Genomic DNA, 27,331 nt, shown 5'->3' with positions numbered 1-27,331 from the left:
AACCAGTCTCCTATGAAACGTTATGCATGTAGTGAGGTGTTCCTGTATCTGTGAGTTAGTATTATCAGGGTACATCTTCTTAAATTCAGGTTTGAATTTAATACTTGTCAAGGTTCAATTAATGGTGTGTTGTTTTAAATACTTTGATGATCAAACTCTGCTTAGCCAAGCAGTTTTATTCTTGCAGTGAAGTGCTGCACAAGGGACATGCATTTGGCTGGATTGTGAGAAAACTGTGAGATCATACAAGTAAGTTTAAGTCCTTACGTGTTTGCTGAATCTATCTCATGCTTTTTGAATGTCTCAGTACCCACAATAATTAATGCAGGCTATGGTGTGAGTATGTCCTCCTTTTCCTCCATGGTGTGCTGTGTCCGTAGAATATTGATTTGTATTCATTTGGCCCTTCTCTTAAAGTGCTCTGTGCCAGTGACACGAAGACCAGAGCCGGCAACTTTACTACTCCGTCACAGCGGAACTCTTCCATAAGTTTTAAACTTCACTGTGTGAGAGACCATTTTCCTCAGGGTTAGGTCTGAAATAGTGGAGGGAACAATTTATTCTGCTTTATATAAACGTACAGTATGTCCCTATAACCTTCTGAAAACAAATTTTCCCTGCAAGCCCTTCCGGAGCGAGAAAGGACAATATAGAGGGGGGGAAAGAGACAAAAGAGGTGTCGCCAATTACTCTGCTGTAAGGCACGAAGATACTACTGTGATAAATTTGATGTAAGAAAACACAAAGAATAATATGGATTGATGTAATGCAGAGCATGTTTATGAGACATCTCAATTACACCAAGCTGGGAGGATGGTGACCACTATGGATGATCAGTTCAGAAATGAAAATGAACTTAATAAAAGCAAAAGTGAAAACAATCATCAGTTTCTCGGAGAAATCGGGGCAGATGGTTATAGGGAGTTTGTAGAGAATAACAAAATAGCAATGGACAATGCAACGGTTTTGCAAAATGCAATGCTCTCTTAGGATTTATCAATAGGTGGCATATGTAAGTCATAGAGAAAGATGTAAAGATGACTCCTCTATGTGCCGGTGAGGCCTCAACTGCAGTATTGCCATTGGTTTCATGTTCTGTGCTGAAAAATCAAGTACAGGGCAGGACAAGAAAAATTAAGGCATGTAGAATATAAAAGGAAATGGTGAAGGAAGGGAGGATGTTGAGCCTGACAATTTTTAGAGGGAATTGGATACGTTTTCCAATGTGTAAAATGTTAGGAGAGGTTTGATCAACTGGTTTTGAATGCTGGGGGAAAGATGAGATAAGTCAGATCTTGTACAGATGGAAAATGTCTCAGACTGGATATTGGGAGGGTGGGAAAATGATTTAAATTGGATATTAGGAGAGTGGGGGGAGATGCAACAACAGCTTTTAGACTGTGACAGTCAAATACCAGAACAAGCTACTTAGGAAGTTAGAGTATCTGCTTCACGGAGGGTTTCTGAGAACAGGTTAGACAAACATCTGTTGGGGATTGTCTGGGGCTACTTTATCCTATCTTTGTGCGGCCAGGGGGGACCAGATGGTCTCTTCAGATTCCTCTCAGGCCTCTTCCTAGAAGTTACCAAGCAGGGAGGGGAGTGGACCTGAGTTTAATGAGAAAACAGTATCATCCTATTAGTTGATCCTCTTTCAGAGTAGAAAAAGAACCAGGGAGAAACCACATCTAACTTAACTATATAAGTAAATAGATATTTTTTTCTTTAGTTTGTTGCTGACTTGCAATTTTATGAAGGCATTTACCAAAAAAAAATATAACTGTAAGTTATAAACCTGAGCACGTCTGAGGTGTCCCTTACTGCATTTGTAGTGTGGACAGTTTCAAGAAACAATTTTAAACACTTATTTTTCTAGATGGAATGTAAGTAGCAAAAATAAACAAGTTTAGAAGTATTTTTCAAGGATATTATCAATGTGTTTTTAGCTGTGGGTTTTAATTTGCCTTCCATTTTACGACAAGTAATGAACAACACACGTCAGTATAGCTGACCGTATCAGAGAACGTCGCACCCAGGTGCTTCTTGCATGCACAAGCCCAGGAAATAATCTTGACAAATCACTTTTGCTCCCCAGTCCACAGAAGGAACAAGTTACTCAGTACCTGCTCTGAAAAATCTGTCTTGAAGGAAAGCTGAATGGCAGCATGAAAGTCAGTGCCTCGCTTCCTCGGCAGGTGAACTCTGTGACTGCAGCGGCGTTTCCCTCCCTCCCTGCCTCCCCCGGGCTGTGCGTTGGGAAGTTCCAGTGAAATAGAGCTGCTGTGGAAAGTCCTGCTCACAGCGAGGAGACGTGACCTCTCGGCGAGTCAGATCCAATTTTACAGGCAGCTCTGAGTCAGGGTGGAGCCCGTGAACTGAACTTTGTATTTAAGAAGGAAGTGATGTTGGTGGCAGCTTGTGTTGCTAAGCAGATGAGTTGCCCATATTTTTGTGTCAGCTGATAGTTTTGTCGGGTGTGTGACTTCACTCTTAGATACGATGGCTTCCATCTATTAAGGACAAAGGTCAGAAATTGTCAGTGCTGTGATAGCTGTGCCTCTCCATATAAGAAGAGGCATGTTCTACTGAGCCGTCAAAGATGGAAATGGGAGGTCCTTAATGCTGCTTCTGCACGGTGAAAACAAAACCGACCGTGAAACTGTCAGTTCATGTCACGGTCCAAGAGCAAACATCCTCATGAGCAGGGATGTTGTGGAGTAGGTCAGTTCCACGGCATTGCTCCATTTTTATAAGAACTCACTGCTGTTCCTGATTGAACATGGGGGGGGGGGGGGGGGGGGCGGGGGGGGGGGTGGGGCTGTCTAACCGAGTGTCTTGTCTCCAGTAGTAATGGGAACTGGGGGGCTGAGGTGAGCACTCAGGCACTGGCCTGTTAAATCAGGATTTAGGTGGAAAGCTAAGCAATCCCGCCTCGTGCTTTGGTAAAGTAAGCGGGGAGTCTGTTCGGGAAGGAGAGCAAGTTGTTTATCATTGCCGGTGCTGCTGGCATTCCAGTGGGCGCTGCCTTACAGCTGTCGAGATCGTCACGGGTAAGTGGCAGTACCCCAGGCGGCGTTTCCGAGAGCCTTTGAGGGGGAGAGTGGGCGGGCTGGGGGTGGCTGCCCACGACCATGCGTGTGTACCCCACGCAACCCGCAGTGGTGAGTCACTATGTGCTTTCTCGGGTGGCTTTTCCACCTACTCCCCCCTTAAAGTTTTTGATTATCTCCCTAAGGTAGCCTTGAGAGAAGGATGTGTTGTCATCCTTGTTCTGGGAGATACTACGGCATCAGAAAATTTGCACAGAAAAGAATGCACTTTGGGACCAGTGTTAGTTCTTGTGGTCAGATTCCCAAGGGTGAGGCAGGGGAACACTGACGTTCCTCAGAGCTTTGTTCCCATAAGGCCTGGCAGGTGAGTGGCATGTGGACGGACATGTGCCGCCAGAGCTCACTGCCCCTCTGCTTTTCTGGTTCAGTTCCTCAGTGAAGGAGTTCCCTGCCACAGAAGTGGCTGTTTGGGCCAGTTCCAGCTTTTGTCACTCCGGCTGGCTTGAGTTTCAACAACAACAACAAAAAACCCAACAAAAAAACCCCAAAAACCCAACCCACCCAAGTGTCTACCCTGGCTTGCCCTCTGTTCCCTTAGCGGGCTGGTGCCACAGGGTGGCTCCGTGTAGCACTTGGATTTCTAACGCTTTTAGCTTTTCAGCTGAAATCGTTAAGGTTCTTCTGTCTGATACCAGCCTGCTGCTTCCTGGTACTAATCAAAATCCACGTGCTCTCAGTATATCAGCGTGCTATACATTACTGAACAATTTCTTCTGAAAAAGGAACATTGTCTTCCTTTAGTGTATGGTGCGTCGTTATCGCCTGTGCTCTTTTGGCCACTTTACCCTCTCAGTCTCATGTGCTTCAATTGCTGCCTAATTTTTTAGAAGCGCAGAGTAAAACTTTCACTCCTGAAAGAAAAAGAAACCGTTCGTCTTTTTCACTCCATTTGGCTGAAAAAATGCTCAGCGATTAAGAAAATGTGAGTGTGTGTTGGGGTCATGCCATTTCAGAGCCACTTCCCACCTATCATGGGACAGAAACACGATGCCTTAGCTCATCTGAGGCCACAAAATGGCATCCTGAATACCAAGCCTGAAGCTTGGAGGGCAGCTGCTCCAAGCATAGGCTTGGGCTCCTGGTGCGGTTTCACATCTCTCCTTGCATAAACAGAAGTGAAAGAAAGGCTGTGAGATGAGAAACTGTTGAGGTTTGTGTACATCTGTACAGAATTTCCTTGGGAGCTGCAAGTTCCTTCATCAAAGCAAAAAAGCCTTTTGGAAGAAGCCAGCCAGAGGGTATGGCATAAGTACAAGTACTTTCTGTCGGAGCTGCTGCATGGTTTGGACCATTGCGGTGCTGAGCAGGTGAGGAAGCAGATGTGCTTAACAGAGCTGTTCTCAAGTGGGGCGGGTTGCTCTGAGCTCCCTGGGCACGGTGTGCAGCACTAGCTCTCATGTCACTGGGCTGGGATGTCAGCGAGGAGGCACAGGCTGCGGGGGGCCCTTGTGGCCCGAGGGCCTGCCTGTGCCTGGCTTGTGGAGGGCTCAGCACCGTGAGGTGTCACCTGCCACCTTTGGAAGTGACGTCTAGACCTTAAGATCCCATTTCACTATACCTGCCTGTTAAAACAGATGCTAGTTCTTCAAAGTGTACTGAGTAAATATCCTTCCTTTGTATTTTCATGTGATACCAAGTCATTTGCATTTTGTAATACTGATGTTCTAAAACAGATGTAAATGCGGCTCAGTAATCTCTGTGCTGAACTTCCTATGAAGTACATTAACTTATCTCTGCATAATTATGCCTGTCATACACAGTGACTAGCTCAGCTTCATACAAACTAACCTACCTTGAAAGTCTACCTGGTCAGGTAAAGTGTAGCAATTCATTGGGGTTTTGTTGGTGCACATACCCTTGCTCTGCAACTGCTGTCGAAATTCTCAGCCATTAATGCAAATTCTTTCTCATCTGTGAGCCAAATGGCTGCCTACATCAGATGGATTACTTCGTCCCAAAAGCATACAAAGTATTGGGTGGCTACAAGTGAATTTTCATCCCTGTCATCTCTTGGATATTTTAATAAGCTGTTACCAATATGGTTAATCATGAAGACTGCCGTGTTGCTGTTTCCTCACGCTCCTATGGAGCTGCAAAGTGCTTGTTGATCACTTGGGGAGTTACAGCTTTCTCTTTGGGGACTGGCTGAAGAACGAGTTAAGGTTTCAAAACTTTTTCGTCTGTAGCGGGTATGCAATGACATATTTCGTCTGTGCCTGGTACTACCATCAAGTATGTGTCTGTGTGAACATGTGCCACGCCTGGACCATGTCCCACCTCGGAGTGGTGAAACCCCTGCAGCACTTTTCCTTACTCTCCATTTCCTATTGCTGCTGAGGAGTTGGAGAGCAGCCGTAATTCTCCCCATTCTGGGAAAGTGCCGTTTGTGGATTCTGTGTCTTCTGATGCTGGAAAATGTTGGGAGACTCCTTGCACATTTTTATTACCCAAGTAGTAAGCCAGCTGATTTCACAGGCCATGGCCTGAGAATGATTTATGGGACCCGTGGAGCTGGTTCTGTGCCTTCAGCAAGAGGCATGCGCTAGAGACTGGGGCATTTTTTTTTTTTTTCTTGGAACAAACATTTAACTAAGTGCCTATACATGCCCCCCCTCGTTGCTGGTGCCATGCTAATATACTTCCTTTTTAAAGAAATGCTGCATTTCTTTGATTGTCTTACCCTGTCACTACAATATTCTTCAAAAACTTTTCATGCTCAGAAGCTTTGCAATCTGATTTCTGCTCGACAAGAAACTGAAACGAGTTCTAAAGGGAGCAGTGAGGCTGCTGGCAGTCGGTCTCAGAATGGTTCCCCTTGCCCCTAAATCTTAGAGAATCTTTGAAAGCAAGGGGAGTTCCAGGTGGGTTTACACCAGGGTGCTTGGCTGCCAGATCAGGGGCACAGTTAAATGATAGACGCAGGAAAACAGACTTGTGGGTAAGCGTTTCTCGGCTGTTTACTCTCTGGTCTGTCAACATACTGCAAGAGAAAACTGAAACTGAGTACGTTTAGTAACTTGGGAGGATACCTCTGTGTAGGTTTTGTGTGTGTCTGTTGGGTTTTTTTTCCCCCCCACAAAGTAGAGAAATGCACATTAAAAATAGAATGATCTTAAACCGAACAACTTTGGTGAAGGTATACTAGGGGCATGTGCTGCTTCAAAGTGTTTTTTTTTTAAACACTATTTCCACTTGCTATTTTTAACTTTATGGAAGACCACGGTGAAGAACAGGGAACGTGTTCTACCACATAGTCACGTGCTATCAGCTTTTCAACACGTTTTTCAGTAGAAAGCATGGGACAGTGTCACCGCCCCAGCTGCTGGCCCCTCTCGGCGTGACTGCACGGGCCTGGCTGCACAGGAGGCAGTGACACCTCTCCAACTGCAGACTGTCCCTTCTCCTGAAAAGGTGCTTTCCCCTTACGCCCAAGAGAGGCTGAGTAGGCCAGACGTGAATGACATGAGGTGGAAGAGTTTCAGACTTCCTCTGGAGAAGCCTGGGACATTTTGAGGCTGTAGGGGCTCTCGGGGCCGCAGCACGGTCATGGATGCCCGGATCAACGGAGCCAACGACCCAAGAAGCGAGAGGAGCTTTTGACATCCACGTTGTTTGGGTCTGGCTCCCGGATTCAAGCACGTTATGAGAGCGTAGAGGAAAAGCTGTGTGAGGTCCTCAGAAGACGCCTTCTCCGTGTCTCCCATCGAAGAGGTACGAGTGTGGGTGCAGCAAACGGCCCCGAACCGGAGCGGCGGGAGCGGGAGGGGGAGGGAGCCCCGGCTCGGCAGCACATGACTTTGTTTTTCCTTCTCCAACCTGCTACAAACAATGACGGTAAAAAGTTACCTCGTCAAATGACTCGCTGAAAATTCCTGTAACGCAGAGTATCTTTACACTGGGTTTACATTGTAATCTCTTTATACTTTTAAGACGCTTATTTAGTTTCCAGAGCGATGCAGGGAAGACCGTTAAGCGCGCTACTGGTAATCACTTTTTGGTGGGATTTGCCTAATTTGCTTACGGAATGCGTTTGTTTCGGTTCGTATCAGGAATTTGAACGTGCGGTTTACAAACGCGGCAGCAGCAGGGCCCGGTGCCGGTGCCGGAGCCGGAGCCGTGCCGGCGCGACGGGGGCGGTGGGCGGGCGGCCCAGCCGCGGGCAGGCAGCGCTAATGGCCGCTTCCCTTTGAACACCCGACCCGCTCGGGACAAAGTCCGCCCTCGGCCGCGGACCCGAGCGATACCACCCGCCCCCCCGCCCCGCCTCGCCCCGGCGGCGGGGAGCGGAGCGGCGGGCGGGGGCGCGGTGCCCGCTGCGGCCGGGGGCAGCGGCCGGGGCCGGGGCAGGCCGCGGGGGGCCGGGCAGCCTCCCGGGGCGCCCTCTCGGTTTCACTTCGCCGCCGCGTTCGGGAAGTTTGAAGCGCGGCGGTGGCACAGTGACACCGCAGGCGCCCTCCCGAGCTTCACCGGGAGTTTCCCGGGACGGGACGGGACGGACGGGCCCGGCGCTGACCCCGCGGTGGGGTGCGGTGCGGTGCGGAGCTGCCCTCCCAGCCGCCCCGGTCACCGGCAGATAGGCAGGAGCGGCGGGGGAGGCGCACGGAAGACGCCGTGCCCAGCCGTGCCCAGCCGTGCCCCGCCGTGCCCAGCCGTGCTCTGCCGTGCCCCGCGCCTCGTCCCCCGCCCCGCGGCAGCGCTGCCTCGCCCGGTGGCGGCAGCGGGAGCCCCGGCGGGGCGCTGGCGGGCCGGGCGGCGGGGAGGTTAGTGACCCCCGCCCCTCCCCCGCCCGGTGCCGGTCGGTTTTTCGGTTTTGGTTTGTTGGTTGTTTTTTTTTTTTTTTCCCTCTTCCCCCCCCCCCCCCTTTTTTTCCTTCCCCCTCTCCTTGAATAAATTATGCCGGGCGGGGCGGTGACGTCGCGGGGGGGCGGGGCGCGCGGCGGCGCTCGCCCCCGGGGAGGGGGCGGTGTCGGGGGCGCGCCTTGTGGCGGCGGAGGGAGGGGAGGGAGGCGGCGGGGGCGGGCGGGCGCAGGGGGCGGCAGCCGCCTGGCTGGCTGGTGTCGCGCTCGGCTCGGCTCCGGCGGGCGCGCTCGCTCGGGAACTATCGGATTAAACTTGAATCGAGTGAAATTACACAAAGGAGCGAAGCGGAGCCGGGACCCGGCGGAGACCCCGAAACTACCCGAGACCCGCGCTGACCCTTCCTCTCCCTCCCCTCCCTTCCACCCCTCCTTCGCCCGCCCGCCCCGGTCAGGGATCCCCCTCCTCCCCTCTTAGCCCAGCCCCGGTGCGAGCGAGCAACTCCGTGCGTGTGCGTGTGTGTGTGTGCGCGTGTGTGTGTGCGCCACCCGCACCGCCTCGCCCCCCCCGGCCGGCGGCACCAACTCCGGAGCGTGTCCCCTCCTCCTCCCCGGCCCCTCGGCGGAGGGCAGCGAGGGAGCGAGCGGGGGACACCGGTCCCCGACGGCCCCGCACCGGCCCGGTGAGTGACCCCGCACCTCGCTGGGCGCGGAGGGGAGGGAGGGCGGGCGGGCGCCGGCCATGGAGCCGAGGACCCGCCGCAGGTCTCCGTCCCCGGTGGCGCGGAGCGGAGCGGCGCGGGGGGTGCTGGCTGCCGGCGGCGGCCCGGGGGGGTGGGGGATGCTGCGCCCCGCCGCGGCTCCGGGCGGGGGGGGTGCGGCGGGGGGGGTGTGCGCCTCAGCGGGGCACTTCCCCGGGTGTAAATGGCTTTTTGTTGTGCTGCGGCCGGCCGGCCGCCTGCCTCGCCTCGGGGGAGGGGAGGGCACCGGGGAGCCGGAGCGGCGGCGCCCCTGCCTCCTTCCCGCCCCACCCCCCCCAACCCCCGCTCCTCTCCGCAAGTTTGGAGGGTGGCTAAAAATCCGGGAAAAGTTGAGCGAAACTGCGCGGCGGGGGCGGGCGGGGGCGGCGGGGCCCAGCGCCGGCCGGGATGGCCGCGGGAGCGCTTCCCCCGCTGACCACGCTGACGGCTGCCGGCGGCCGCGGCGGCACAACAAGCGCTAACAAAGTGAGGGCGCTTCCCCGCCGCGCACGGCCCGGCCCGGCCCGGCCCGGCGCCGCCCCGCCCCGCCCGCCGCGCTCCCCGCTCCGCGCCGGCACATGGGCCGGGGCCGGGCCGGGCCGCGGCGGGGGCACCCCCAGCGGAGGCCGGGCGGTGGGTGGCGGCGGGCGGCAGGAAGGCGGGCGGGAGGAGGAGGAGGAGGGAGGCGGGAGCACGAGGTGCCGCTCCGGCCGCCGGTGCGCGCGGCGGGGGGATCGTCCTGCCCCGGCGGCACCGGGGGGGGGGGGGGGGGGGGCGGCCCCGGAGGGGGCGGGGGGCGGCCGACGCTCTCCGGCGGCCGGAGAAGAAAGGGGAGCGGGGGAGGGAGCGACGGGAAGGGAGGACGCTACCTCAGGCGGCCGGAGCGGTGCCGGCGGACGCCGCATAATAGGGGCTTCACCCCGCCGGGCACCTTGCTCCGCCGGCGCGGGGCCGGGGCGGGCGGGCGGTGCCGCCGCCGCGCACATGGGGTCGGGGCCGGGGCGCTCCCCCCCGCACCCCCGCCCCGTTCCGGGCCATTTTGAGGGTGAGCGGAAAAAGGTGGTCTGAGGCCATCGCGGTCGGGGCGGGGGGGCGGCCGCGGCGCGGCCCGCGGGGCGGGGGGAGCGGAGCGGAGCGGGGCCGGCGGCGAGCGCGGCGTGCGGGGCGGCGGGGAGCGGGCAGCGCGTGTGCGTGTGCGCGCGTGTGTGTGCGTGTGAGTGTGCGGTGGCGGGGGGAGGGGGGCAGGGTTGTTAGCGAGTCTCAGGGAGAAGGCGCTGCAGGCAATGAGCAGCCATCATTACGTTGCCTTCATTTATCCCGGTAGCGTTAAATCGGGGGACGCGCTCCCGCGCCGGGGGAGCCCCCGCGGGCCGCCCCCCGCCGCCGGACCGGCCTCCGCGGGTGGGAGCCGGGGCGGGGGGTCCGCGCGCCCGGCAAGGGGGCGGCCGTGGGGCCGGGGCTGGAAATGGAGCCGGCTTCCTCGGCGCACTCCTACACCCCGCTCACGCCCGGGTTTAAAGTAGTTGTTTTTTAAACAGACAATGGACAAAAGGAAAGTAGCGATGCCCGGGAGTTCCCTTCCCGGCGCCGGGGCCGCTCGCCGCGCCGCGCAACTCTCCCGCACTTACCCACTTTCTGCCTTTGTTTTCGTTTGGGAAGGGGCCGAGCGTGCCTTCCAACTACAGAAATGGGCGATTTTGGTCATTTGCGAGCAGCTTTTTTCTCCCCCGCCCCCCCGCGCCCCCCAGCCACTTGGCCGTTCGTGGATTTTTGTCTCGGGGAATAATGGGAATAACCCCGATGCGATAAGTTTGTTTCAGTGTCGATGTGCGCCTCGATTTTACTTTCATCAAAGCAGATTGCGAGCTGTGTTTATCCTAGAAGATGGCTTTCGGGGGAATGTGTTTGTCTTCCCCCCCCCCCCCTCCTCTCTTCCCCCCCCCCCCCCCCCCCTTTCTTTTTTTCTTTTCTCGTGGTATACGGGACTAGCGGAGGTACAAACAAGCAAGTTGAACAAAAAATGTTTCTGTTCATTTCCTCACAGATCGTCCATTCTAACGACGGCAAAAAAATCTTAATGACTATGACCTTAGCAGCACGGGTAGCTGATTTATCCCAATTATAAATCCCGTTAGTTTGCGGTAATGTGTGAGTATCAATATATAATTCATATTAACAAGCATGATCGGTGGTTATTATTACTATATTTTTTTATAAAAGTTGAAATCCATCGTTTTCCAATGAGAGTGCTGCATCTGTCGCTTGGAGTGTTTTTGTCTCGCTGTTGCACAACAGAGGCTCTCTAGTCTTTAACCTAAAATGGCAGCTTTAATTTGACTGGGGCCCATTCATTGACAATGATAATAAAAAGGCTGAAAGCTAAATGTAGCTGGATGCTTGGGGCGCGTTTGCAGAACTCTCTCCTTGCCATTGCTAGGCGCTGCTAAGAGAGGAACTTCGAAGCTCTCTAGTTTCTATCCTGAAAGTTTCCAATACGTTTTCTTTTTTTTTTTTTTTTTTTTTTTTTTGTAATTTAAAAAAAATATCCCATTGCTGTGCATAAAACACATTCTGGATGGCAGTGTTACTGACAAACAACGGTGAGGAGATAAATAGAGGGGGCTTCTTCCAAGAGGTCCTTCCGCTGCCTTTTTAACAGCAGCGGAAAAATTCTCGTAATGCCTTTTAAAATAAGATGCAGTCTGGAGGAAAATTAACCGTTTGTTTCTGAGGTTTGTAACAGGTGATTAGAACAATTGTGTTCTGCACGTTTTCCTGTCTCCAGCTACTACAAGCGGGAGCGTTACTTGTTTCTTCTTGTTTGGTGGTGTAAGTGTACTCAGGGTTTCGCACAGATCCTCTTGATAGCATACTATTTTCCTCTAGGATAAAACCACAACTGCTTGGAAAAAGTAATTATTTTTTGTGAGAGACATCATTTGAAGTTTGAAACAGTTTTACAAACCAAGATTTTCCCTACTGTAGCATTGGAAAATGCCACAGCTTCACACATCCCCTGTCCTGCCTTTCTGTTAACCTAAATGCTTATTTTCAATCTCTTTTTAGTGGTTTTTTTTTTTTAAATAAATATGTAAAGATCATTATGAAAGCTGTAGAACAGGCTCTTAGAAGAGCATTAAATGCTTGTGATTGCAAGTTTAAGTGAATTAGTGATGCACTGATACTAATTGGATAATCGTATTTGACCAATATCTTACTAAATATTTAACAGTGTAATGATAATTTCTGTTATTACTTGTAAATCCTGGTTAGGTTATTTAAACAGTGGAAAAAAAAAACTTGCTCAGATTTGAAACCCAAAATGATTTTATTGCCCCTTCGGTAATTATGGAAAGTTTTGATCATAGGTAAAGATCACACAGGCCTTTTAGGTAAATAACAATTTCTGAGGATGTAGTATTGTAAAAAATACCAGTCAGAATGAGGTATAGCGGAATGCTCTTCATTGCCATCACGATTCTGTACAGTGGTGGGAGATGTGAGTTGTAACCATTTTCTTTTGAATTTGGTTAATGCAGAAACCTGAAGAGTTAGGTCAAAGGAGCGCTGTAAAGACTTCCCAGCCCATGTAGCGGGGTCAGTTAACCAGAGCCTAGCCTTTTTTCACGCGAGGTATTTGCTCTTTTGCACTGAAAGCTTTTGATGAACGTCTATGGTATTTCCCGTTAACACTCAAATAGCACGAGGGCTGTATGAGACGTAAAATGAGTTGTTTGCAAGTAAAGGTGAAACCAGCCGATGGCAAAGCTGGGAAAAGTACGCTGAGGAAGGGTATGTGCCGCTGGGCTTGGCGCGGGTGGCCGGTCGCCGGGTCCCATCCTGCCCTGGTGCGGAGGGAGGCTGTGCCCCGTGCCCTGCTGCAGGCGGCGGCTGTGCGAGCAGACGTGGCCTAGGCTCTTCGCTGGAGGTGAAGAATACAAAACTTCTTTAAAAACCTTAACAAACAACCCAACCCAACCCAGATGTGATTTTCTGTAAAGGTGGAAGGCCTGAGAAACAGGAACTTTGCACGTTTTCAAAGAGCTGCTGAAATCTGGCAGCGAGTCTCTGGCTTGCCATATCCATGGCATCCCATGGCAGCTGGCTCTTCGGTTTTTGTTTTGTTTTTGGTGTATGGCGTGGTACGTGAGGGATGTTAAAGTGGGAGGAGGAGGAGGAAAAAAGGTAACTAGAAAGAAAGAGAGTGGAAATACACACGCCTTGCCTTGAATCCTGTGCCTTAACTCTATCCCTTGTTTCCCATTCATCTTATTTTTACATTACTTTTTGGAGGGAAAGCTTTTAGAATCTGGTGGTTGGTATTTGCTCTTGCAAACCTAGCTTTATGCAAATAAATCTGTATGGCTAGCAAGGATACACGCAACTGTGTGACAAGTGCTGTGTGTCTGAAGGTCCTCCTTCCCCCAGTCCCCTTAAATCCTGACTTCCAAACCCTTTTGTATTTGTCTGCTATGAACAGACCACTGGCTGCTCAGATTTATGAGCTGGTTAACTGTTGCCCTAAGTAACATGGGTGATACTTTTATGTTCCCTGTATACATAACATAAAAGTGAGAAACCTGCAAATTTTAGCAAATAATTAAACTGTCTTTTTTACAAATGAGTCTCTTGTGTGTAGGTGAGGCTTTAGATTTCGCTTTCCAACAGAAAAGTTATTGTATTAATTTACTGCATCTATTTAGCTTTATCATTAAGATGGACTTCATAGTTTCTCATCGTATCTGTTTCTGTGAATAGCTTGTTTGCACAAACAAACCACTGGATTTTAGTAGAAGAAAGTCTCAAATACAGTCTTATATTTTGGCGGCGATAGATAAAAAGGCAAAGGGAAGCTCCGAGTATAATTTATTTTTGGAACTCTTTCAGAGGAAGGAGTGAGGTACGATACACAGAAAACATCCCATGCTTTTATTAGGATTCTGACAAGATACTGAAACCTGATGGAAGAGTTTTCCTCTTGATTTCTTTCTGTCTGCGGAATCTAACTGTAACTTTCAGTGCTTCATATCTTACCGAAGATCAGCAGTCATGGAAGTACCACATTGTAGTTGCACACTAAAATTCTTACTTGGAAAATGAGGTTGGAAGGCATGATACAAAAAATAAAAAGGAGGCTGTGACCTAAAGGACACATTCCAAGCGCCTGAATATGACAACAGAGCTCTTAAGAATATCCTTAAGTATACAAAAGCTGATTAGCTCTTAGCTTCCAACATTGTGACTTTTCAAAGATGTAAACATGCACCTAGAAGAAGCCAAGTCAAAACCAAGGATCTTCATGCTGTTGGGCTCTCATGTTTCACGCATGCCGCTCAGTAGTGGTTTCTAACCATTCTGATTATTTTGGTGCCGTTACACCAAATGCGTTCTCCTGGGGGGGTGGGCTTTCAAAAAAAGAGATACTACGTAATTTAGGCATCTTCATTTAAAAGTTTGACTTCAGTAAAAGAGTGAGAATTATCAAATAAGCGACCATAGTCGTAGAGCATCATTAAGAGATGCGACTTTGAAAGCTTATTGGCATATAGGCACTAACCAGAAACCCTTGCTTGTGTGATAGTGACCTATATAGCTATTTTGGGTGTGGTTTTGCTTGGCTTTCATGGGAGCTGCGTCGAACCTTCCTCTGACATAGACGATTGCTGTGATGAGAGGGCCTTGAGGCGAATGGTGGGGAATAAATAACTTTGGGAATCAATTGTCTGGAAAAAGTCATTGCAGCCAAAATGTCTGCCACCTTCCTAATGGTTCCAAGAGGAAAATTAAATTTCACATATACAGTGCTGATCCTAGAGGTTATTCTGTTCAGGCTTCATTTAAATACGGGCTGGTTATCATAGCGAGCAGCATGGCAACTCACCTGCCTGGGAGTAGCTGGCATGCGGAGAACCCAGTGCTGGATAGTTTTGGAAGCACTTGAATTTCAGTGTCCTTGAGCCGCTTTTAAGCTGTTCAGCTGAGCTTTCTGTTTACTGCTAGAACTTCAACAGGTAGCTGGCTTTAAAATTTCTTAGTGATTTTTTTTCGAAAGAAATCGGCCTACCAACGGTTTATTTTTATTTCTATCTACAAAGTAAGCATCACTTCTTAAAGCATTTTTATGGATGCGTACATCAGATGTACAAAGTATGGTTCCTTTTACGCAGCAAAACCAGTCCTGCTCTGAAACCTAAACCTTTATTTCTTTCTATTTCTCTTTGCTGACCCCTACCCCCACCCCCCAGCTTTCCCATAGATTTTTCTTCCTCTTCATCTTGTGCTTTTCCTATTGGGTTTTTAATCTTCATTCCAATTTATATTGCTTTCTGTTTGCTTAGTGGAGTTGCGTTTTCTTGCCAGTCTTAGATAATTAGGGTACGTTGCAAAACAAACATGCGTTTCAACTCCTCATAATACCGCTTTCTACCCGAGGCACGGAGGATGCTTTTGTTGGTGTGGGAAGAGCTGGCTGTCTGCACCAAAGCCTGATGAAGTCTCCCGTTAGACCCTGGTTGCCACCTGGCAAGGGGACGGTTGGCAGCGAAGAGGCAGAGCAGAGGCCGCTGGGGTGCCCCAGCCTGCCAGCAGCTTTCCAAAGGTTCTTCGTGACCCTTTGCATTGGAAAGGCCTCTTGTAATTTCAAGCCTTTTCTTCATGAAAATGATGTTCCCCCATTGTCAATAGTTGAGGAATACAGCTGTAATAGTTTCTCTTGCTCTGTGCATGGAGTAGTTGTGAGTGGGGAGAGCCTAGTCCCATCCCACTTCGTGTGAAATGGGGATAGCTGTTGTGGGGTACCCCTTGCCAAGCAGAAATCCGGAGTGTGAAGAGGAGCTCCTGTGGGGGATTGTGATGTTTTTGAAAGGAGTAAGGGGAAGGTTTGGAGACCCAGAACTATGTGACCAGTGGTAAAGCAGATCAGAACGTGGAGCAACTCCAGGGAAGACTTTAATAAAGGCACTTTTGTCCTGGATCTTAAAATAGGAAGCTTGTGGATTTATTTACAGGGTAAACAGGATTTGTGAAATGGGCAGTCTTTAGGTGCGAAGGCATAGTGGTCATTCTTTGAGAGAGAACCCAGGGAAAAACTAACTAAAACTGTACTGAAAGCTGGAATTTTAGAAGTTGAGAGATAGGGATAGGACAAAATGAGGAGAAAAAGTCTTCATCGTAGAAAGCATGGGGGTAGTGCTCTTTTGGGAGAAATGTGAAACAAGCCCTTCTGTGAGAGAAGTGGAGAAATTCGATTAAAGTCTTCAGTATTAACAACTTGGGTGAGCCAGTAAGTGGCTGTGACGAATGTGCTCGGCCCCTGAGTCCAAGCTGATGATAACTTATTATAGGAAAATATTCCTTGCTTCAGAGAGGATTCTTGATGTAGCTGTGGAGATTGAAATCCAAAGCCGAAATGTTACTTGGTAAAATGTCTTACAGGAAAGTGCATATTGGTCTTGACTGTGGAGAATAGCAGTTCAATATTTCTTCAAGTTGAAAATAAGACAACCAAGGAGATACGACTTACTATGTTTTTAATGCTTAATAGAAGGAGGACTGAAGAAAGGAAGGTAATGATGAGGCTAGCGGATGTTCCAAAATCACTCTGATGAGGCTGAAATAAAATTGCACATAGGTGAGAGACTGGTAAATTTTTGCATCTTAATTAGTCATGTAGGGTATAACAGATGTTGTCAAAATCCTACCTGGCTAGGAGAGCGTAGCTGAAGTCCAGGAATCTGGCATCCCAGGTAACTTGCTGCTTGTAGTTCTCTATTTGAATGTGTGTTGTTTGTTTGTGTGGGATCAGAAATACCTAAACAGCTGTAACTGTGGTTGTTAGCTTGAAATAAGATCTAAGAATATGATTTTGTATTTCTTCCTGGGTCTCAACTGTGTGGCATATATCTGGGCAAGTCTTGTGGCTTTTGGAGAATGTGCTCTGGTTTGTGCTGCTGTTGGACTGGAGTAGCTGTTTGTTGGATTTGGTGGTTTATTGCAAGGCAAAAAGCAGGCAGGTCATCTCCGGTTCTTGGTTTGGGAGGTACTTGTACTATATTGCTAGTTCCTGGGAAGTTTTTGCAGACTTCACAAGGTGGTGTGGTCATGTCAGGGACTCTTAGCAAGAGTATAATTCTTGCCTCAAGTTGTTTTAAGTGTGAAGAATTAAACTGAGAGTTTATGGTGAGCAGTTTAGTATCTCTCTTAATTTAGGAAGGAATCGTTCAGAAAGTGAGTTAAATAGGGGTTTCTGGACTGCCTTAGGAGGTAAGTCTGGGAGAGACCTGCTATGTAATTCAGTTTTATTTATCAGTACCGTTATGAGGTGTCTGCTGTGCTTTGCATTCACTTGGCTCTGTGAATGGGGTACAGCCTTACTCATCCTTAGTTTAATCATCATTCTTTAGTCAGTGGGGAAGTGAATAAGCAGGCTTCAGCTTCACTTCCCTCCTCTTTCTTGATCTCTGCAAAGGTACATCGTAATTTTGTTGGGGTTTTTTTGTACAGAAGTAAGTGAAGGCAGTTTTGTGCTTCTTTAATTCTGTTGTAACCTTAGAGGTTACTGAAAAAATGGCATCAGTTCCACCTGCATTTCTCTTTTACTACACTTCTGCAGTAATCCCCAGCCCATGCCACCTTCCCTTACAGAAGCGACGCTTCGTGAACGTACTTTTGTATTTTAAACAGGATTTGAACTGCAGAAGGAAGGGGTTGTTTCATAGAAATAGTATGGCTGTTGGAAGAATCAGCCTGTTAAAGGCAGTGCTAGAACTGAAGCATGCTTTCCAACTTGGGTCCGATAATTGTTGTAGCAGGTAGTCTTGGAAGTCAAGTATGTTGATGTTGCACTGAAACAAAAAAAGGGGGGGGAGGTTGTGTGTGGCTTTTCACTTATTATGGTTAGATTTAGAGAAATACTATGGTTAATGTGAGTTCTTGGAGGGCTAGCTCTCAAGGAAATAGGCTAACACTTCTCACCCCTGCCCTCCCCCCCCCCCCCCCCCCCCCGATATTGCTTAATATTGAGGTGTTAAAGAAGAAAACCTTTGTTACAAAAAAGATGGCAGGTGGAAGGAATTGCTTCCATTACTCTCATAATAAGAAATTTCCCTAATACAGTTATTTAAAAGACTAATCTCCTTGATCTGTTTCTCTCCTTCCGCCACCAGTCCTCTTTCCCTGCCTCCTCCCCCAAAAGAAAGGAAGCCAGAACGCCTGCCTTTCTGCCTGCCTCTCCAGATGAAGGATGGTCAACCTTTGGCTTGTCAGCGGTTCATGTGTGATTCCCCTGCTGAGACTGTCACATGACTAGCGTCACAACTGGACTGTGCGGTGTGGGGATTGTTAGGCAATGTGAATTTTTGCTGTGGGAGGAACTGGACTAGTAGGGGCTCTTGGAGGCGGATATTACAGAGCCAGCTGGGATGCAGGCTGCCTGCCCGATTTTATTCCCTGGTGGGGCTTCTGGGATCTGCTGCTGTCTTCCTTTGTAGCTCTGGCTCTGTGGCACTTAGAGATTCATGGTGTGCTCTGTGGCTGCCCGACATTAAGATTTTTGGTAGGCAGCCGGTAGGGTCAGGAAGGCTGAAAAATCCTTGTCTGACTTGGTAAGGTGTAATGATGGTGGTGTTTTGTTTGGGGCAGGGTGCTTTTTCTCTTCAGTGCTCTCTGAAATAGGTTGTTTCTGTTTTGAGGTGCCTCCAGGTAGGCAATGAACTTTGAATAGCAAGATAAGGGCTCCAGCAGCTGAGCTGTCCCGTTTGCTGCTGTCATCGATTCAATTTGGCTGTGGGAGTGATGTATTTGATACATGTTCACTTCTTGCTTTTCAAGTGAAATGGCACATCCACAGTAGGCAGTCCATCACAGAACGAGGCAAATCGATCCATGGAGAGAAATTACTGGGCAGAAAACCTGGGGACTAGGCATCTAGAGCACATTGTCACTTGTCAGGGGTATAACACCTTGCAACTCCTTGGTTCAACTGCATCCTTCTAGATTCTTTCTCTTAGGTGCGTCAGCTTTCGCCTAATAGGCTTACTTGGATACTGGTGACAACTTAAGGAGGGAAGGCAAAATTATTGCTGTTTTCTGCTTATCAGAAATATTTGAAGCTTTTCTCCATCATAATGCATATTGAGATTGGTGGTCGCTTTCCCAGGGACTTTTTTCATGGGGGAAAAAAAATAAAATTCAGGGTGCCATCTGCCAAGCTTTCTTTACCCTCCCCTTCTAATTGAGTTATCCTTATCTTGCTATTATGTTTCCATGAGCTTCTTTATTTTTATGCTGGAGTATGATACTGGAATCTGTATACAAATACATATTATTATATTTTTTGTGCAACAGATTAATTTTTTTTTTTTTAGCTTTGAAGGTAGCTGAAAGCTGTTGAATGTCTTCTCATGGTCCATCTAATCATTTGTAAGTCAGGGTACGGTTTGAGAAATGCAGTGAGCTAATTTAACCGGACATTGTTCTGAAAGGAGAAGTTTCCTCTCCGCCTTTGTCCCCCTGCACCCTTCCTCCCAACCACATGGCTCTGCTACTTTGTTACAGCAGCAGTGCTTGTCAGGTCCTTCTGTGAACCACTTTAGTTCACTAAAATGGCAGAAAAATAACTCTGTAAAATGGAGAGCATTTTGCTGTTGTAATGAATCAAACTGGCTCATAAAAGGGTCTGATGAACACCAGAGCTGGTACTAAGGATGAGGGGGGCCGGTGGCTTGGAGAGCAGCAAGGCCTTTTCATCTTTTCATTTTGGTGGCAGTGAGCAAGTGGATTGGATCAGTTGCCTGGGAACCTTCATGGGAGAAATAGAAATAGAGTAATCATCTGTGAAGCAAAGGACACCAAAAGAAAAATGTGCTGGCCTGAGTTCAAATTGATATTAAAATTCGTTTATTTAGTGATGGTACAGCTCGCATGCTATGAACAGTTTGTTAGAATTAATAATCTGCTGCCCAGAAATCGGTTTTCCTTCTGAGGTAGGAGAACAAAAGCCTTAAAGATTTGCTAATGTATAAATGGCTTGTCTGATATTTCAAATGTAAAGTATTTCATCTTTAAAACAATTTATTCACAAGAAAGTACATTGCTCTGGGGGAGTGTGATTTTTTTTTTTTTTCATTATTATTATTTTTGGCAAGCCTGAAGTTCTCCATTAGGTTCATCAACCTTCTGAGTCAATTTGTATGCCTCAAATTTTATCAAATCAATGTTTAATTCAGTGGATTCAGTTGTTCAGAGTTTGATCCCAAGTATCTACATTATTCCTGTTAGTTTGAGGCAGTGTGAGAGCTCTTGATCATAGTAGGTGGCTAAGACTGTTACTTCCCATCACAGTCTAAAGCTTTCTTATAGCCAAATGAAGATACTTTTGTTTAAAATTGGTGAAAAAAATCTCACTGCAAGTAAAATAAGATGCTGCTTAGTTACTCCTGCAATAACTATACTCTTGCTGTTCTCCAGAGAGAGAAATGGGCAGTTTACACTATTTAGCTCAGCAGAGGAATGAACACTTCACAAAAAATCAGGGATTCTGCCTGTAGCTCCTCCTCAAGCCACCTGCCAGCTTGAGGTGACTCGTTCAGCATAGCAGGAGCATGGCATGAGAAACTGCTTGCTTCCTGAAAAGCCCTGGCTGTTTTGTGAAGTTATCTGTGTACACTGCCTGCAGTGACAGAAAGGGGCTTCTTAGCAGGTGGAAGAGCTTTCCTTCCTGTTTTTCTCAAGATTTGGGCAATTAATGGAATTAATTTGGTGCTTTAATGGAAGGTAAACACTTAGTAAAATTATCCAAAAAAATCCCGCCAACCCACAAAACCCCAATGCAGTGCACCATCTAGATTCCTCTCTGTGGGTTTTACATCTAAAAAAAATTCCCTTTCAGGAGCTACAGGAGATGGTGGGAGGAGCAGGAGAAGGGACTTACAATTTCTGTCCCAAGCCACCAAAGATCCTGCAAGCTGCTTTGGTGAAAACTGTGTGAGGAGTGTTGGCCCTGACTAGCGTTGTGTGTGTTCAGAGTGAGTATTGTAGTTACTAAAAGCAGCTTGTTTACATTAGGAATTGTATGTGCTAGCTCTAATGGGCTTTAGGAAGCCCAAAGCACAGCTGTAAAACATCTGTCTCTGGGACCAGATCTTCGCTGTCTGATGAATTTTTGTCCTGCATTTCATGTTCAGATTCAAAAAAGAAATAAAACATCAAAAAAAAAAAATAGAAAAGCTTTTAGCTGTCCTGCTTGAAGACTGGTTTACACTCAAAAGGCTATCATGCTGTTGTATTGAACGCAGAACTTAAAATAGTGACTCAGTATTAACTTAACTCCACTTCCTCTTTAATCCGATCATCTTGCTTGCTATATGACCTTATAACACCTTAATTTAAAGGCCGCTTATTCCAGTGGATTAAATTTGGAGGTGTCTGGAATGGTGGGCATTGCTACAGGAAGAGCTTAACAGGAACTGAGAAATTATGTTGCCTCAACCCCACCCCCCAAAAAAAAAACCCCAAAAAACCCACAAACAAACCCACAACAGGTAGGGGGGAATGGGGGCAGCAGGGGTATTTTTCCACTGGCCGATGCTGACTGTTGCTGATGCATGGTCTGTGCAATAGCATGAGGCTTGCTGAAAGGTCAGGAGAAGTTTTGAGAATGTAATTCTGCTGTACCGTAAGAAAAAGTACATTCGTTTCCAGTGAGTGAATTTGACGCTCTTTGCTTCAATTATGCACAGAAGTGATAGAAGGCAAAAGTATCTGTTGAGTGCATGCATCTCTGAGTGTTTGGGTGGTTTTTCTTCTTTTCAAGGCTAGTGGCCTGAGCAGATGGTCAGAAGCCAGGAACCTGAGTGCTACTCCAAACTGGCATACCAGGTTCATAATGATGTATTTGAGGTCTCCCATACTGGGATTTGTAATAGTTGCTGTTTACCTAGCAGCTCTCATCAGATGATCACAGTTCTTTAACAAGTGTTAATTTTGCCTTACTATTGGTCTCATGAAGCAGAGTTGGTCTATTATTTAGCACTTTAAAAAAACCTGTTTCAAGAGTTTAGAGTCTGTCTCTGAATAGCCTGCTATTTTTCAGAATTTATGTCTTCCTTTAAATTTTTCTCAGGAGTAAATTCTAAGCGATTATATTTTGTGTATTGAGTTTAGGGACTATAAGCCCTGCTCCTTCCCCACTTCCTACACCGTTTCCTGAATGAGCTCTGCCAAACAGTCTGTGATTATTGTATGTTGAGCTTAGGTTTAGAAGTAGAAAGAGTTTAGATAGCATAGAATAGAAAGTATACTGTGTTATTAGCTGTTCTGACTCACGTTTACTGTAAGTTTTTTCTTCCCTCTCAGGTCAAGTATTTAACTTGACTGAACTAAACTACAACTGAATAATCTCTTTGAAGAACTGCATGGTTCTAAGCAAGGGTATGTAATTTCTTGGGTGTGATCAGGGGGTTATGGTGAGTTTTACTGTACCTGTGAAAATTTTGATTGCTACAAGTCCTTGAAAGTAAACCATTGGCTTGTGATGCCTCGCGTCTGGTGGAGGTTTAGCAGAAGGCCTGTTCTGCACTGGGCATACGCTGCTGTCTTCAAGCTTGGGCTGTGCTCAGCACAGTCGCAGCAGCACCCTTCTGGTATTGGAGGAAGGCTGGAACATGCAAAGAGGCAGAGTTCTGCCACTGCTTACAACAGCAATTGCTGTGTCTTCTGTGTTTGTCGGGGGAAAAGTTCATACCTCTAATTTGGGAGATGGGCACGGTCCCCACCTTGTAGGTAAAAGGGAGGGTTTGTTTTCAGCAGCTAGATGTTGCACAATGACTTGTGGATTGGAGCTGAGGATTGAATTCAGTCTTCCAGTAATTCCTTTAAGTACTTAACCTAAATATGTTGTAGTTATTTTAAGTACCTTTTTTATAACAGTAGTAAAGCTTCAGGCCAGTGCTTAGAGCTGATACTATCTCTTGGAACTGCTGTTTAAATCAGAAAAAATATTTTTTCACTACTTAATGTTGGTTTTAATTCTTTCTCCTTCAAAGGTGGAAAAAATGTTTTTAATACAGGTTCAGTATTCCTAAAATTTCAATGTATAATACAACTTTGTTTCAAGTTATTCCCAAACCAAACTTAAAAGGCACTGCAGATACTGTGTAGCACCCAGAGAAGTACTGCTTGTGCTGCAGTATTGTCAGCATTTCTGTGCCTACCCTTATCCACCTGTTTTTTTTACTCCCTCAAGGGGTTAAAAGCAGATCATAAAATCTTTGAATTTCTTGTTGTTGGAGTAGGGTTATCTTTTATATAGGAAAGGTAGAATTTCAGCAGAGTCTGGTACTTGCTATTTTGGGTCCCTGTCTCATTTCATGCTGTGGTCCTCTCAAATATTGTAATCTCATTTGCATTCTTGAAGTACTGATAACAGGGACTGAAATACATAGTTTCTTCATGAAAGGAAGGTGAAATTATTTACTGGAAATTGTGTATTATTGATGTAACATACTTGTAAAGAGCTATTAAAACCGTGTTACAAATACAGTCTTGCTTTTTTAGTACTAGAGAATACCTCTGCCAGTTGAGACCAGAGGTTTGTATCCCCCAGAATCCTATTTCATAGTGACCACGGTGGAGGCTGTCCAGAAACAGAGCCAAGCCCCTTAGCCTCCACAACTCTGCAGCTCAGAATTACTTTGGAAAAAGTGATAGGTAACACCTAATGAATTTTTCTTGCATGAATTCATCTAGTCTTTTCTTGGTCTGTGTAAACTCTTGGCTTTCCATTGGGACCGTGGCAATGAGTTCTGCAGCTTAAGTACACATTGTATGAAGAACTGCTTCCTTTTATTTGTTTTATTTTGAACCTACCACCTGCTAGTTTTGTTTGATGTTCTCTAGTTTCCTTGTTAAAAGAAAAAGGGATCAATGGTTCACTACTTACCTGCTCCATGTTGCTCCTGATTTTGTAGACTCACTTATTCTCTCTCTGGTTTCCCTTGTCGAGGCTGGAGATTCTGAAGGGTATTCAGATGCCTGTCATCCCCTTTTGGTCCTTCAGTAATTTTACTTTAGAAGTGGACGTGGGCAGAGCAAACACTGGCACTGCAGATAGGTACCTCATAGACTTGTGCATCTCATCTCTCGTACAGTTTTGTGTTTGGATTTTTTTCTTTTTTTCTTAAATATGCTTAGCATTCTGTTTACTCTTCTGACAAATCTTGTCGTCTTAGATGTATTTATTCTAGCTCCCAAATCTCTTTTCTTGACAACGAGGTAATCGGGTCAGAGCTCAGTAAAATGTATGTAAAACAGTTGGATTGTATTTTCTCAGGTGCATGGCCTCCTATTTACCTACACTGAGTGTCATCTGCATTTTATTACACCTTCACTGGGTAAGGTGAAGGTCTGCTGCTTCCTGCATAGTTGATTTTCGTTTTTAGCAAAGTGAACTTGTTAATATTATCAGCAAGCTCACTTCAAGGCTTACCGCCTGTTTTTAGATCTTTTATGTGCATGCTAAATAACATGGGTCTGGAAAAGATGCAGGTGGTTTCCTAACTTCCTTTTTTTTTTTTTTTTTTTTTTCCCCTTTTGAGCCGGTTACTTATCCATGTGAAGACCTTCCCTCTTTGCTGTTGTAGCATAGTTTCTTTAGGAACTGTTGGTGGAGGACATTTGTTCAGCAGCTGGCATGTTTTGGTCATTCAAGTTAGGTCAGACTTAGACCACTTACCAATTGCTTCAAAGAATTCTCCGGTATTAGTGAGACAGAACTTTTCTGTGGGAAAGCGTCAGTGTCACTTTTGTAACCTGTACTTAGCTGTGTGCCCATTAACATTGTTTCTTATATTTTCTACTGATTTGACGGTCTAAAGGTGTGACCACTTCTCAAAACTGATGGACCACTGATGTGAAAGCAGTGCTTGACACCAAGACATTATATGGTATAGTGGACAGATAGGCTATTTTTATCCTTCAGCTTTTCAGAACTCTTGGGTGAATACTGTCTTGTTTTGGTAACTTCCTACTGTTTGCTTTGGTTTGACCAAAGCTACCTCTGAGGCTTTATGAGATGAAAAAGATGAAAGCTTCCCTTGGCTTCTCCAATGACAGCAGATGCAAAAAACTTTAAGTTTTTTTGTTATTTTCTTGGAGTGTTTCTTTCCTATCTTGGTTATATGTTAGCCCAGTGGATTCTCTAGCGGGCTTCGTGTACCAGGCATTTGTGAGAGGACTTTTTATTACTTTGCCCCTTTATGAACATAGCTTTTGTTTGCAGTTCTACTTGCTAGTTCTTTTTGTCTGGTTTATCCCACTCCTGATGAAAAATATTCTTACTGATAGTCTCCCCAGCCTGTGGTTTACCTGTGATTGGTTTAAATATATTTAATAGATTTAATTTGCAGTAGCTGTGAGTCATGGTATAGTCAAGGCAAATATGACATGGACAAACCTGAATATAATTTGTTGGATGTTGAAATAGTCCATAATCTAGTTAAAATGCAGCAGTGTTGCCCTATGTGCTTCACTGTTAACTTTGAAGTTGTTTGATAAATACGGTTTATATGCTTTTACAGCCTCTTTTTTTTTTTTTTTCTTGCAAACAAACCATTCACCTTACCAAGTTGTACAAGTGGCATGGAAATTTATTTTGAATGCCACTGATTTATTTAAGAATGACACAAAGTATATGACTGTGTCCTTCAGTTATAATTCCCCATCAATTGTAAATTGATGCATTTGTTCAAATATACAGTATAAAACAGTATTATAATCAAGCTGTAGTTATCATGGGAATCATAACTTTTCTTTTTCTTGGCTTCCTATGTGAAAAGCTGTACTGTAGTGTATTATTTAATTGTTTAGTACTGAGGTCTCTCTGTTTCATCATAGTATGTGACATGCTACAGTACCACTCTGTGTTAAAACCTTTGGTGCTTGAAGCAGTGGTGGAACAGTAGGAGTTTATTCATGTCTTCACATATAGATATGCAAGTACCATATTTAGAAAAACATTTGCACAAATAATAACCACTTAGTACTGTTTTTTTTATTTCGAAAATTGTGTTGCTTTGCTTAGCTGAGAAGTACTTGGGAAGTAGCAAGTCTGTAAATCTAAAGTCATAGGCACGGATTGTATTTCATTTGATAATTTGTTAGAGAAGAGGCTACTCCGAGAGTTACGTGGACTTTCAAAGTAGTCTGTAATATGCATTCATGCAGTATTGCAGCAGCATCAACTCTTATTTTGTGGAGTTTTACACTTCAGCAAGGGAAAAAATGTCTGCTGTGTAAAGATCGTGAAATACTTGAGACCCCATATCGTGAAAGTAGGCAAACTCATAAAGAGGGAGCAGTTGCATTTTCAAAATGGGTGCTCTGAAAGGTGGTAAGTATGAGTTCATAATGCTTAGAAATAAACAGAATTTTTACAAAATTCTTTTGTTTTTTTCCTACCAAGAATGCAGGTGTCACAAAAGGCTTGTGCCCATTCCAGTTGTTGAGGAGTCACGGTTGTGCTTTGATAAGTGAATTTTTAAACTTTCTCATTAAACCTACTTCAGCGTCTAGATAATGTGCTGTATGTACAAGATAAGCTCTTCACTTGTTTTATTGTCATCTTAAAATAAGTTAAATTGCAATCAACATGCTTACAGGTAGATTTGTTGAGGGTAACAGGGAAAGAACCTATATAGAAGTACGGGTTTTTGGTTTAAGAAAGAGCTTCAAGGAATTCTAGGATGGGGTCGTTTCTTAGTTCAAATAATAGCAAAACAGCTAGAGTAAAGCGGAAGGGTGGTTTTCTGTCTGCAAAGTACAGGCTGGTAACAGAACTTGAAGTAACAAAGGTTGAAACTAATCCAGCCTAGACACAATCAAAAGCAGTGTGTTGTGAGATGGTAAATTCTCTTAGGTGGTCTTTAATGAGGGATGCTCTTGCCATTTTTTATACCCCTTCCTGAACTGACGCATTTTGAATTTCTCTGAAGTAACATTCAGAGGGAGAAATCTGGAAGTTGTTGGTTTGAAAGCTGCATAGTTGTGCATTAGTACAATGTGTCTCTGCTATTGGAAGATCACAAGCTATCAGTCACTTAGTGCCCCAGTTTAAAGGGAATAGGGGCTTTTATAGGCTGATTTATTAGAATACGTTGCTTATAGGCTTGTTTAAAAGTGTCGCTAGCAAATTTGATATGAAAAAACAGCTTGAAGACAGTCGGAGAATATTTTGTTATGGTCTATGAATAGCTGATAAAACCAAACGAGGTGCTATAATGCTGTCGTTCCCTCCCTTAACTCCTTGTCCCTTATCCCCCCATGCGCGTGGGATTTTGAATGTGCACTGGGAGGGGGAAGTAGGTTTTAATCTAGCAGCATGAGCAAAGCTATGGATTACAGGTATCTGCTTCTGTTTCTGTGATCCTCATCAAAGGCATATCTTACTTTTGTTCCCCCCTGTCCCCCAGCAATATGGCAACAACTTTTGGGACTGGCAACAGGCTTTTAAAAGGCTGTGCTCCATCAAGTACGTTCTTAACAAAGACCTCCAAGTAGCTGGGTGCTGTACCACAAATGAGAATTGCTCATTAAATTGTAACTTTGAATTGCTGAAAATCAAGACAACTGTGTATTAGGTTTACTTACATTAAACTATGTCAGAAGCTCAGTGTTTTCAGTTTGAAATATG

At 46.3% G+C, this 27,331-nt stretch overlaps 1 protein-coding gene across 8 annotated transcripts in view; it reads left to right on the top strand.

Moving 5' to 3' along the window:
* The first annotated feature begins 6,004 nt into the window (after positions 1-6,004).
* Positions 6,005-27,331, top strand: part of CHD7 (chromodomain helicase DNA binding protein 7) — a 132,617-nt gene continuing 111,290 nt past the window's right edge. For 3 of the 8 annotated variants that reach the window (XM_056331265.1, XM_056331266.1, XM_056331258.1), the window contains exon 1: positions 6,005-6,944. The gene's annotated coding sequence lies outside the window, so the exon portion shown is untranslated. Of the gene's footprint in view, positions 6,945-8,140; positions 8,590-9,526; positions 9,692-10,690; positions 10,795-20,533; positions 20,670-27,331 lie in introns of those variants that run through there. The other 5 variants (XM_056331263.1, XM_056331260.1, XM_056331264.1 and 2 more) reach the window with 5 other exon arrangements.

Source organism: Falco biarmicus, chromosome 3 (genome assembly GCF_023638135.1).
Source record: "Falco biarmicus isolate bFalBia1 chromosome 3, bFalBia1.pri, whole genome shotgun sequence".
Taxonomy (NCBI): Eukaryota; Metazoa; Chordata; class Aves; order Falconiformes; family Falconidae; genus Falco; species Falco biarmicus.
This window is presented reverse-complemented; position numbering and strand designations above follow the sequence as displayed.